We start from the raw sequence: 14,367 nt of genomic DNA on the forward strand, positions 1-14,367 counted from the left end.
AAATTGTAAGACAGACTAGTGGAAGAGAGAACCAAATGAAGAAGGAAACCCTAGGTAGAAACCAGAAAAGGACCAAGGAAGTGAGCTATGGCATTAGAAAGAAATAATAAACAAGAAAAAGGAGTACTTAATATCATCATCAAACAGAGTTCAAGGAGAAATAAGACTGAATACAGAAAACTGATTTTGACTCATCATATAACTTTGTCTACTTTCAGTACCTCCTCTTGCCTATTTTAAATGCCTTAAGTTTTTAGAATGACTAAAATATTTAATAGAGCATACAAGACTCAGAATGATTTGTCTCTTTTCTACCGATCTATAAGCCCCAAAGAGATTAGGGGGTTGGCCATTCAGGGTCGTGAGTAAAGTGAAAGGTATTTCAGCATAGAGGATAACTCTACATTCTCGAGAAACAAATTAAAGCTATCTTAAAAAGAAAGGTAGTAATGGAAGAATGAAGATCTCAGGAGGAGTCAATAGGTATAGCTTACCTGTGTAAAAGAGAAAAGACACACTTCCTAGTAAACCAAAAAGTGTAAAAAGGAGTTACATTTAAACATGAATATGTACCCTTTGTAATTATTTTCAATTAAATTTTATGTTAACTGTGATTGATTATAGTGTATGTAGCCATAGGGCATTAAAATTCATTACTAGATAAGATGTAGGTAAATCTTTATTTTTTTATTATTGGGCTTCAATTTAAGATATTGTATCATGCTTTGGAAATGTTTTTAAACATAAAGGATTATCTACTCTATATCCTAAAATGTCTATAGTTTCTTAATTTGCATTTCCAATAATGTCCTAAAGTTATCATGTGCAGTTTGGTATAAGATACATTTATGTTTAGTTTAGTAGAAGATTTTCTGTGACTTTTGGAATACAATGCTACTGGGCATTTCTTCCTAGGGGACGACACCAAAAAGCAGGTCCACCCTAAAAAGGTGAAAATTTGCAGTATTGAAGACATTCAAAGAAGCTGCTGAAGACACTGAGAGCAATTCCAGTTATTAGCAGATGTGTGGTCCTGTCAGTGTGTAAGTACCTCTTCATATCACTTTATCACTCATAAAGTGTCACTGTATAAACTCCTTTCTGGGAGGAAGCCAAGCACTTTTGGAAGCTGAATAACCCTTTCAGGCAACTAGAGGTCTATTCATTTCATTAAAACAGTGAATAGTGTATGAATTAGAAGAATCTGATTCATAAGTATTAAATAATTCATTTTCTGTGTAATTTTACCTGAGATATGACTGTAAAGTATGGAGATTGATTTTTATATGCATATTTGAACATAAAACCCCTCAGAACTGCTATTTGTAAAGAGAAGAATGTTGAGATGCCATATATTTACCTCAATAATGATTCCAGCAATTAAGAACATTTGAGAATCATGTTTTAGAATTAACTTAAAAGTAAGATTATTAGTCAAACAAGAAATTCTCTGGACATTTTCATCATAAACTCCTTTGTAGAGATTAAAATGTGATTTTTTGTGTTCTTCATCTAGTGGTTTGGAAAAAATAAATCATTGACAGGTATTAACATTTATCATAAAGGAAGGTTACTCTAAAATAAAAGTTACATAAATGTTTTAAAGTTTAGCTTCATTTGAATAAATGTATAGATGTCAGGTGGGCAAGCATTATAAACACAGGTATTTAGCTGATCCCTGCCCACATCCCCACAAATATATATAACTGATAGACTGTAAAGAAAAATCCTAGAGCCTGGAGAAGAAATTACGATAAAGTTCTGTGGATACAGCAGTGATAGGATCATAGTAAATGCAGTTATGTCCATCTAATCTGTCCATCTTTTAAAACGACAATGCCACTAGGGAACAAATTTGGTTACTTATAAATAAAGAAAACTTGAGTTTAACTAAGACATCCTTGTCATCATTTTAAATGCAAGGAGTCAACAGCGATTACCTTCTATATTTTGAGAAACAAAATCTGTCATACACAGTCTGACTGTTGAGGGGAAGTATAACTCATTATACATATTCCTAAATATGCAGCATCTGAGAAAGTATCCATATATTCTTCCTGAGGATATATTAATTGAACAATGATCCAGCTGTCTTAGATGAATTGCAAACCTGTGCTACAAAATGATGAATGGTGAGCATTGAAGCTTACTCAATAATAGGACTCAGTCATTTTTAAGTCAATGTTTATTACATTTATGTATTAGCTTATTTCAGTTCCAATAATGATGACTTCAAGTTAATTTTGGGAAATCTGAAAATGTAATAAAGGAGTTTCATAGGAGGAAGAGGAGAGGAAAAAACAACAGAGACAGGACTCTGCGAGAGGCTGTCACAACAGATTTCAGCAACACTAGCAAACGTGTACTTTCTGAATATGAGGGGCATAACCAGAGTTGAAATATCTATATCCCTTTTCTGAACAACAGGAGCAGGAACAGAGATGAGTTGTGGGCAGCAGGACTCCTAGACCTGGTTCAGTTTATAGAAACAGGAAAAGTGGGGTTCTATGAATTGTCATGGAGACATAGAATGTGGAGCAACCCACAAAGTTAGACTCACATTATGAAAATCAACCATCTGAGATACTACTAAGATACCTCTCTGCCCAAAGGAACATCTTGCAAATAGCTGGTCCTAGCTAATTTAACAATGGATACAAAATCTTCTAAAAGCAGAGCTTGGATACAAAATCACCATAATTATAAAAGAACAGAAAAGAAGTAGTAGAACTTTCCAACAGAGGAAGGCTATTTTACCAGAAAAATGTTGCTACTCAGCTTATAAATGATGTGAAAAATAATTACCCAGGTTTTTTTCAATATTGAAGTAATTGCCTATTTGAAGGAAGACCTCAAAGTAGAAATGCAGAAATTCAGGGAGGAAATGGAAAGTCAATAAAGTAGAATAAAATACAGTCTGCCAGAACTCCCAAAGATGAGGAAATAATGTAAAAGAATAATACAAAATAAAGTTTTTTTAAATACAGGAAAACAAAGGAAAATAGGAATTATGTAAAATACAGCAAGATACAAGAAGAATTTTTAAAAGTAACCAAAATTAAAAAGAAATTTATAAGGAGCTAAAATGTCTTAGGAAAAGTGATATTTATAGAAGAGAGGGAAAAGATATTAATGTATACATAAATGAAGATTGAAAGTAATCCAAAATAGTGAAACAAGAAATATTTTAATATATAATGCAAGAAAACTTTCCTGAAATGAAAGAAGACTTGAATTACTATATTAAAAATGTCAGGATTAGTCATGTAAGCATCTACCAATAGCTTCAATATAAACAAATATTTATTTTATTATAAAGATAAATAAAACCTAGAATATAAAGAAAAAAAACACCAAAAAATTCACTCATAACTCCACCAGAGATAATCATTATTAACATTGTTTCAATTTTTCTGTACAATATAATATATAACCTATAATTTAATATTATATGTGATAAAATATAATATACAATAAAATATATAGTATATATTTCAAGAAAAAAGGATTGTACTGGGAAATGGATTTTACACTAAACATATTAAGTATATTTTCCTATATATTTATAAATTATTAATTATAAGGTTTATGTTGAAAAATACTTTCATGGTTATGGTAGAAAAAATTACACAGAACAAAATTGTGGAGAGTGAAAAATTCATCCTCTTCCTATCAAGGGTTTTTTTCTTGTGTATCTTTCCAAGTGTTTACACAAATGAAAATATATCATAAAGTTTTTTCCATTAATAATCCATTTTCTTACAGACCCTCAAAGGATCAAACGTTGACAATATAGATCTACTTTTTTCTTTTTGGTGGTAACCTAGTATCACATTGAAAGGTGGTTCTACAATTTGCTTGAGTATAGTTAGCTTATTTTTTATCTTTAGCTTTTCCAACAATGTTGCAATCAATATTCCTGCATATAAATGTAAGTTATGTGTAAGTATTTCTGCAAGATAAATACCTAGAAATGCAATTGTGGGGTAAAAATATAAATACATTTAACTGTATTTTTCTAAAATAACTTGCAGAAAATTTAAAACAAAACCAACACTGTATTCTCACAAACTTGTCTTAAACGCTTTATCAAAGTTTGTATCTTCACAAAAGTAGTACAAAAATTGTTCTTTTAACTAAACCAAATCCCTCCCTCAAAAGAATAAGAACATGAATAGTCAGCCATTAGAGAGTGTTTTAAAATTGAGTTCTTATGTGAGTCAGTTCTGTATGCAGGAAACAGAACCTGCTGAATAGAGCAGATCTGACATTCCCATCAAACGATAGCTCCAAAGTTTAAGACAAATGGAGCTTCTTAAAATAAAACCCTCAATTTAAAATTTAAAAATAAATAAAATATTTACAGCAATTACCATGTAGATTACCAATGATGTTACCGTTTTCCCTATGCATAAAAATGGAATGAAGCCATTTACGTTCTTTTACCTTCACTACACTGTATACTACCATTTAAAAAAATCTCCACCACTATATGTGATAGAGTGGTACTTCATCGTTGTTTTAACTAAAATTTGCAAATCATAAGATAAAGAATCCTTACTGACAACTTGCATTTTTTTATCTGAAAATTGGCTGTTTATGAACATTTCTCATTTTACTGTTGGGTGTTTATTGTTTTTGGTATTGATTTACAAGAACTCTTTACATGTTAAGTACATTAATATTGTTTTGCCTGTCATATGTGTTACAATAAGCTTTCCCCAGATTGCCATTTCTTTACTGATGCTGTTCATTTCCATTTCTGCAGGCAAACATTTTAAATTTTAAGGTAGTAAAAACTACTTTGTATCTTAATTAGAAAGGCTTTCAGCCTCTACAATTTTATTTTTCTTTGAATAAATTCCCCTATATTTAAACTCCTTTATTAAAAATAGTGCATAGTATTCCATTTTACTGATGATCATAATTTTTTTAGCCTATCCTAATCACTGGTTATTGTGTTTGGTTCCTTTTTTTTTAAACTCTAGTCAGTGTTGGAAAGAACATCCATATATTTTACATACATTATTTTAGCCATGTCTCTTTCCTTATGGTAGATTATTTTGTACTGTAATTACAGGGTCAAATAGCATTCTTGTGTTTAATACTTTACATTTCTAGCCCTGCCACGTGTCCCTCCATGAACATTGTAACAATTTACATGCCCACAAGCAATACACAAGAGATGTCATTTCTTGGCACCATTACCAATGCTGAGTGCTGTTACTTTTAAATATATTTTCCAATTGTAAAGTTTCACACTCAAATTTAGAACAAATATTTATGACATTATGTATTCCCAGGCCTTTGTATCTTTTTCTCTAGACTTCTTTTCCAGTACTTTTTACTTTAAACGTTTTTCCTGGGCCACTCAGACATAGGACTGATGGCAAGGAGAAAGATACCCTCTGGGTAAACGGTAGAAAAAATACACAAAGGGAAATTCAGGTTGTTTCTACTCCATAAAGGGCTGACTCTTTTCCAGCAACTTATTTAGATGTTTCTTCTCTCCAACCTAAGAGTCCCATTTTTTTTGTCCTGTGGTAAAAACATCATCTCAATTACATTATGTCTGCTGCCACAGCCCAATTAAACTTCTAATGGACTCTGTTCTCACTTGTCTGGGGAAAAGATGGACTATGTCTGTGAAGCTGAATGAGGCTCAGACTTCCTATCATTTCCTTGCATCCCCATCATCATAAGAGGCAGAGGAGGGCAATTCATTCTTTTTCCACTGAAACCCTTCCCTCATGTGTGGCGTAAAGCTCCAGGCAGATAGACTGGAGACTTGCATGTTCTCCAAAGACGGCAGTTGTAAAACTGCTCTTGCAAGATCAGACCCTTGCTAATTACAATACTAACATCTATTAACTTTTTCATTCATCGCCAATTTTCATTCATTTCTTAAGGCTAATACTAATTGCAACTTTAAGAAAATAATAATGCTAAATAGGGCAAGCAATCTGGGAACCCAAATGGTATATTCCCCTCCTGATACACATTGTCTCATTAGACACATTCACAGAGGAGGGAAAAGAATCCCTCCAAGAGCTGGCACTGCAAATTATTATTTTTATAAATTATATTTATTCTAGGGTTATTGAATATACAACTTTTTTAACTTATAAAGTGAGAGTTTGGGGATAATCAACTTGGTAAGCAGTCTCAATGGAGAGTTTAAAATGAGGGAAAACATGGTAAAGAGGAAATAGTAAGGGGAGTAAAGTACTAGATCTTAAAAAGTAATCTGGGATAAACCAAAGGGACTTTTAATAAACATGATCTTTGTTAAGTTTGCTCTGGTTATAGCCAGCAAAGATTCCAGAAATATTTTGCTGGTAAAGAAAATAACCTCTTCCCTAAAATGATTCCCTGCCTGGTCTGTTATTTACCTTTTAGCCACAATGATCATATCAAAATGTTAGCTAAAATAAAATAAAATTACCGTAATTGGATGAAGAGAAGAATGCACTTTAATTTCCTTATTTATCAGTTTGGTAAGAATTTATTGACATGTCAATCCTTATGATTAGTCATTTCCTGGTTAGGAAAATCAGAACCCTCACTTGCTTGTGTTAGTTTCTGGGACTTCTGGTCACAGAATAAGTTTCCATTAATCAAAATTTCATTTTGGGGCTTCTACATCCCAGGCCATATTTGCTATCATCGGCAGAAGCCAAATTAGCAGTCCATTTTAGTATAGAATGAGCTAAGACTGAAGGGAGTAGATAGAGTGGTATGAGAGAATAAATTCTAGTTTGTATTCAGGTAAATGTCAGCTAACTTGAGATGATAAGCGTGCTAACTGTCCTTCAACCAAAGTACAGTAGCATATGCAGCTATGTGTGTGCGGCACCCATATATGGGACTTTGTCTCTTCTGGTTCACCAGCTGCATTCAGATGTTGGAGATGAAATTTGGGAGCTGGGATAATCCACAGTTGTCACATAGGCAGAGGTGATTCCCTTAGGATCTCTCCTCAACCGCAAAGACCTTAATCCTCAAGACTTGACTCACAGAAGTTTCTTTCCATTCAACAGTTAGTAACTTTCAGATTTTCCCCAGCTGGGGAAGAGCCTGTTATGGGCTCAGTCTGATGATCACTCACTCAAAGGCTCAATCCCTCCATAGAGTTTTCGAAGAGCCTTCTGCCCCAAGTTTTAAGGTTCCTCTTATTGGTAATCAAAAATATACTTCAACAGAGAGGAGAGGGAAATAGAAATAAAGGTACTTTTATTGTAAATACTGGCCTTGCAGAATTGCAAACTCAATTAAGTCACTGTTTTTATTACACAATAAAATAGAGGTCACTCTTTTTTTTTTTTTTTTTAACATCTTTATTGGGGTATAATTGCTTTACAATGGTGTGTTAGTTTCTGCTTTATAACAAAGTGAATCAGTCATACATAAGCATATGTTCCCATATGTCTTCCCTGTTGCGTCTCCCTCCCTCCCACCCTCCCTATCCCACCCCTCCAGGCTGTCACAAAGCACCGAGCCAATATCCCTGTGCCATGCGGCTGCTTCCCACTAGCTATCTACCTTACTGCGTTTGTTAGTGTGTATATGCCCATGACTCTCTCTCGCCCTGTCACAGCTCACCCTTCCCCCTCCCCATAACCTCAAGTCCGTTCTCTAAGAGGTCTGCGTCTTTATTCCTGCTTTACCCCTAGGTTCTTCATGACATTTTTTTCTTAAATTCCATATATATGTGTTAGCATACGGTATTTGTCTTTTTCTTTCTGACTTACTTCACTCTGTATGACAGACTCTAGGTCTATCCACCTCATTACAAATAGCTCAATTTCGTTTCTTTTTATGGCTGAGTAATATTCCATTGTATATATGTGCCACATCTTCTTTATCCATTCATCCGATGACGGGCACTTAGGTTGTTTCCATCTCCGGGCTATTGTAAATAGAGCTGCAATGAACATTTTGGTACATGACTCTTTTTGAATTTTGGTTTTCTCAGGGTATATGCCCAGTAGTGGGATTGCTGGGTCATATGGTAGTTCTATTTGTAGTTTTTAAAGGAACCTCCATACTTTTTTAAGGAACCTCCATACAGAGGTCACTCTTAAGCTTACTCAGAAGAACTGCTTGTCAAATTATAGCTTCTGAAATATGAGTGAATGCATCAAAGCTGGTAAAGGCAAATATGTATTCAGTGCCCCAATCATGGAGTGTGAGAGTAAATTAAAGGAAAATAGAGCTCAGAGGAATAAATATGTCAGTTACAACATGTGTTCTTTTGCAATCAATCAATTTCTAGTCTAGCCTGTCAATGCTACCTTTTTCCACTGTTCTTTAGTTTGGTTGTAGGTCCCTCAAGCTGGTGTCCTACCTGATTTTTGTATTTTGTGCAATGCTACTGCCTTTATTTTTTGCTACTTTCAGCTTTTGATATTAAGTGAAACATGTAGTTCTACAATAGCAGTGAGACCACCTCCCCAGGAAGAGGATAGCAAATGGGACTTTCTGTCTGTGATACAGGAAGAGGCACTTTCTCATCCCAGTAGAGCTGGCATCCCTCTGGAGAAATACCATGTACACACACTAAGTGAATGTGAGAACTGTGGTAAAGTGGACCATATTTATAGCAAAATATGGATACTCTAAATCTTCAATAAGGGATTTAAAAAAATCCTTAATAGGTGGAATGGACAAAAACAAAACAACAAAACAAAAAAACAACAGCCCTCCAGGAGGCAATGGACAAAGAATTTTACTACTAAAAAGAACTTTTCTATTTAAAACATTTGAGAGGTTATTTTACAAATTAAAATTTCATCATTTGTTTTCAAAGCTAAACTGATAAAATATAAGCAGTATAGTTCAAAAACACTATGGTGCAAAATTATATATAATAAATGTAAAAAATTAAATGAAATATTAACAAGTGTGAAGGAATTCCACTAAAGTAAAAGAAAGAAAACTATTATAGCTACTATTATGTAATGTTTTCTGAAGTTTCTAACCAATAAAATTATTTATGAAAACAAAAGAAACTGTATAAATATTAAGAATGAGGAGTAATACTTTGTATTGATCAATAATTTGATTTTCTGCCCAGGAAAACAAAGTTCATCTGAAAAGCAATTGTTCAGTAAAATGGCTAGGAACTAAAGAAATAAACTGAACTTATCAATGTATCAGAGTACCATTGCTTCAGCATCATTTAGTTGGGCTTTGAAAAAAAAAAAAACGCAAACAGAAGACGCAAGGGTGATTTAATATTAAGAAATTTATTTCAAAATTTTTTCAATATATTATCATGACCAATGGGAAAAAAACACTTTATATAAAGTTTTGGACTAGATAATTTTTAATACACCTTATTTTTTAGAGACATTTTAGGTTCACAGCAAAAATGAAGGTACAGAGTTTCCCATATCTCCCCTGCCCACCCAAATTCATAGCCTCTCCACTATCATCATCCCCCACCAGAGTGGTTCATTTGTTACAATTGATGAACCTACATTGACACATCATTGTCATCCAGAGTCCATAGTTTATATCAGGATTCGCTCCCTGTGTTGTACATTCTAGGTTTGGACAAACATATATAATGACATGTCTTCACCATTATAGTATCAAACAAGGTAGTTTCATTGCCCTGAAAATCCTCTGTGCTACTCATCCGTCCCTCTCCCCTAACCAGTGGAAATTTTACCCCTGATATTTTTACTATCTTCATAGTTTTGCCATTTCTAGGATGTCATATAGTTGGAATCATACTGTATGTAGCTTTTCATATTGGCTTCTTTCATTTACTAATATGCATTTAAGTTTCCTCGAGAGAGAGAGTGGTGTCAGCAAGATGATGGAATAGGTGGAGGTCCCTTACTCATGTCCCCTCTCAACAACAATAATTTGGCAGCCATTCACAGAAGAAATGTGCCTTTGTGGGAGTTTTGGGATCTAGAGAGGAGACTGTGAAACTCAGTCGAGTCCAAGACCAAGGAGGGCTCTTTGAGAGGGCAAACTTGTGCCCAGCTGGGTGATCCAAGTTACAGACCGGGGAACAGCTCCATACCCCTGTGGACTAAACTACAATCCCATTTGGTCTTGGTCTTGCCACCAGCAACATATGCCAAGGGACCCAGGAGGAGTCATGCATACCCATGCACCAGGCAATAGACCCACGGTCTTTGGCCCGGGCTCCAGCCCCACTCAGCTGTGATCTGGAAGCCCCTTGAGGCAAGCTTGCCAAACTCAGTCTAACTTCCCATTCTGAAATGGCCCTGTAACTGGGCTCTAGTTCTTCTCTGCCACAGTCCAGGAAGTAGTCTTGCCAGCGTGGGGGCCATAGGGAGACATGCTTGTTTGTGCCTCTGAAAGCAAGCCAGCCAACCTCCATCCGACAGCAGATCCTGAAATAGCCCTGTGACTCAGCTCCAGCACCTCCCAGCTGTGGTCCATGAACAGTTCTGCCCACTCAGAGACTCACCAGGAGAACACCCATAAGTGTCCTTGGAGGTGAACACACTAACCTTGGTCTTCCTGTGAATCCTGAAATGGTCCTTTAATTTGGCTCCAGGCTCTCCCAGCTGTGCTCAGGGTGTGGTCCAGCCCACTTAGGGGCCTGCTGGGAGACCTTCATGTCTGTACCTCTAGAGCCAGGTTGGTTGACTGTTAATCCTAAAGGCTGTTAATCCTAAAGCAGCCCTGGGACTCATTCTGGGCCAGTCCTGCCTGCCCAGGCACAATCCAGTGACCTGGCAGGAGCACTCTCAGGGACTTGGCAGGGGCCACACCGTCTATACAACTGATAACAGCCCTGCTGTCTGTGGACCCAAATGCAGACCCTGGAACAGACTCTTGTCTCCAAACCCTCTGAACAAAGTCCTAGAGGCAGTCCCATACACCCAGGAACCAGACAGGATCCACATATGCCTGAGCTTCTGGTAACAGGCCTACCAACAGCAGACCCCACTGTGAACTTCATGATTTCTAATTCCAAAGACTAATATCTTTTCTCTGTATCATGACATTCTCTCAGGAAAAAAAATTACAAGGAGGTAAATTTTGATTCAATAAAAGGGATAATTTTGAACTGTTAAAGCTAAAAAAAAAACAACCTAGAGTATTTATTCTAACTTCTAACACTAAGAGTACAAATGCAATGTGTCACAGTGCTGGTTCATTTTGGGACTTCCAGTTTAGCTGAATCTAGTTGCATTCAGAAAGGTCAGGATGGGAGAAATAAAGCAAAATATAGAGTCACTAAAAGTGACATTAATTTATCCCCTATAGGGATGGTGGTAGTTGTGGTGGTAGATGTAGTGAGGTGTTACAACTCAGTACATTACTGCTCATTTTCACATCTTTCTAATTTTCTAAGAATGTAGTCATTGTTGACAGAGCTGATGTGGTATAGTGGAAAACACTAGAGACATGTTCATGACTTCAGTGATCTTAGACAAAAGCCACTTAATATCTTATAATGGATTTAGTAATCCTTATAACAGTGAGAATACTCCCTTCACCTACAGATTATGGAATATCCAGCTAGTGCAGAATAACAAGCAGAAAAAAATAGAAGGACTAGAAAGGGAGAAACAGAACATTCGTTATCCTCAAGTGAAATAATTATTTACATGAACAAATCCAAAACCCTCTACACATAAATGATTTAATTAATGAGAACTTAATATTACTAAAAGCAAATCAATGCACACAAGTTCATAATAGCAACAAATAGAAAATAGTTTTGAAAAGTTTTAAAGAGATAACATTTCTCTACTTTTCAGTGACAGCAAAAATATGATACTTAAGAATAAATTTAACAAAGATATGAAATGCAGAACATTATAAAGCATTATTAAGTGAAATTAAACAAAACCTAAACAAATGAAGAGATATACCACACCGATGAATCAGAAGACTCAACATCATACAGATATCAATGCTTTCAAAATTTACATATAAAATCAGCACATCTCACAAAGTTCCAAAAGGATTTTTTTGTGGGATTTAACAAATCAACTCTGAAATTTGTATAAAAGTGTCAAGAACACCCGAGACACACTTGAAGATTAAAGAGCTCATTCTAGAGCTCATTTATATATCAAGGTCTCTTATAAGGGGGTAGTATATCATATAGGGTAGTACTGACACAAGGATAGACAGATATGAACCAGAATCACACATACGTCACATGATAAATGTTGTGCTGCTAAGAAATGAGAAAGGAGGGGCTTTTCAATATATTGTGGGGGATGGTTTTGGCCCAATGTAATCACTTCTTGCATCCTTTTTCACTCTCAGAGTGTCCCATTTTGGAGAATAAATCATAGAGGTTTTCCACATAAAAATAATATGAAGTTTGATTGCTATCTCACACCATACACAGAAACCACTTCTGAGCAGATAGTAGAACTAAATATAAATGGGGGAAAAAAATAAAGCACTCAAAAGAGAATGTAGTAATATCCCATCATGAACCCAGAGTTGGAATATTTAAACAGGACACAAAAAGCACTAACTCTAAAGGAAACATTGATAAGTGAACTACATTAAAATAAAAAAACTTCCATTGGTCACATGATAACTCTAAGGGTGTGAAAAAGCTAGCCACAAAGTAGGGTAAGTCATTTGAAACATATTTGGAAACATGCCTATGGAAAACCAAAGACAACAAGGGAGAGAAAAACAAAGACACCAGAGGAATTTTTGCCTTTGACATCTATGACTATAGTAAACAGTAAATACAGCCTAACTTTCTACCCAGATAAACAAAACACTTCATACTAAAAACCTACTTAGTGCAATTCCTTTTCCCCACTACATCATGTCCAGTTTTCAAAAAGAATGACAATGCATACGAAAAGAGAACAAAGTTTGAAGAGACAGAACAAGCATCAGAACTAGACTCAGATATGACAGAGGTGTTGTCATTATCAGACTGGGAATTTAAAACAACTATGATTATTAATGTGACAAGGGCTCTAATGGAAAAAGTGGACATCATCTGTTCCATATAATAGACAATTATATGCAATAGTCCATTTGTTCAACAACAGATGGAAAATGTAAGCAGCAAGATGAAAACTAAGAAAGAATAAAAGGAAATGCCTAAAATCAAAAGCACTGTAACATAAGTGAAGAATGCTTTTGATGGGCTTATCAATAGACTGGACACAGGCGAGGTAAGAATCAGTGAGCTTGAAGAAATATCAATAGAAATTTCTAAAACGAAACTAGAAAGAGAAAAAATTTTAATGCTCTATGAAAACTGTCAACCTAGAATCTTACATCCAGTGAAAATATCCATTAGAATGAAGGACAAATTAAGACATTCCTAGATGAAGGAAAACTAGAAAAATTTGTCACCAGAAGATATTTGGGATGTAGGATTAAGCAGAGAGTTCTTAGACTTAACACCAAATCATGATCTATAAAAGGAAAAAAAAATTATAAATTGGACTTGATCAAAATTTAAGACTTTGCTTTGTGACAGCCTGTGAAGAGAATAAAAAGACAAGTTACAGAGTGGGAGAAAATACTTGCAAATCACACATGCAACAAAAGATTAATATCTAGAACACAGGAACAATTCTCAACACTCAATAGTAAAAATAAAAGCAGTCAATTAAAACTGTGGAAAAACCATAAAGATACATTTTACTGAAGAAAGTATACTGATGGCAAAAAAATCACACGAAAAAGATGCTCAACATCACAGCCATTAGGCAAATGCAAATTGAAACCACAGTGAGATATCGCTATAAACTTATCAAAGGATGCAAAAAAAAACTGGATCACTGGATTGCTGGAGAGAATGTAAAGTGGTACAACTGCTTTGGAAAACAGCTTGGCAGTTTTAAAAAATGTATGAAAACTAAATATGCAACTACAATATGACCAGCAATTACAATTGACCCTTGAACCACACATGTTTGAACTCTGAGGGTCCACTTACACTCAGACTTTTTCCAACAATAAATACTACAATACTCCACAATCCACAGTTTGTTGAATCTGTATATGCGGAACCATGGATATGGAAGAACTTCAAAATGGAGGGCCAACTGTAAATTATAAGTGGGTTTTCGACTGCACAGAGGGCTGGCGCTCCTAACCCCCATGTTGTTCAAGGATCAACTGTATATTTCTGGGTATTTATTCCAGAGAACTAAAAAACTTATGTTTACGTAAACACTTGTACATGAACATATATAGCCTCAGTTTGGAAATAGCACAGATGTTCTTCAACAGGTGAATGGTTAAACAAATTGCAGCCTATCCTCTAGGAATATTACTCAGCGATAAAGAGGGCAAATTATTGATACACAAAATAACTTGGATAAATATTCAGAGAATTATGCTGAGTGAAAAAAAGCCAGTCTCAGAAGATTACAT

General features: G+C 35.1%; 1 long non-coding RNA gene across 2 annotated transcripts in view; it reads left to right on the forward strand.

Moving 5' to 3' along the window:
• The first annotated feature begins 916 nt into the window (after window positions 1–916).
• Window positions 917–14,367, forward strand: part of LOC125964453 (uncharacterized) — a 51,990-nt gene continuing 38,539 nt past the window's right edge. For both annotated transcript variants that reach the window (XR_007477493.1, XR_007477492.1), the window contains exon 1: window positions 917–1,043. This is a non-coding gene — a long non-coding RNA (uncharacterized LOC125964453). The remainder of the gene's footprint in view (window positions 1,044–14,367) is intronic.

Source organism: Orcinus orca, chromosome 5 (assembly GCF_937001465.1).
Source record: "Orcinus orca chromosome 5, mOrcOrc1.1, whole genome shotgun sequence".
NCBI lineage: Eukaryota > Metazoa > Chordata > Mammalia > Artiodactyla > Delphinidae > Orcinus > Orcinus orca.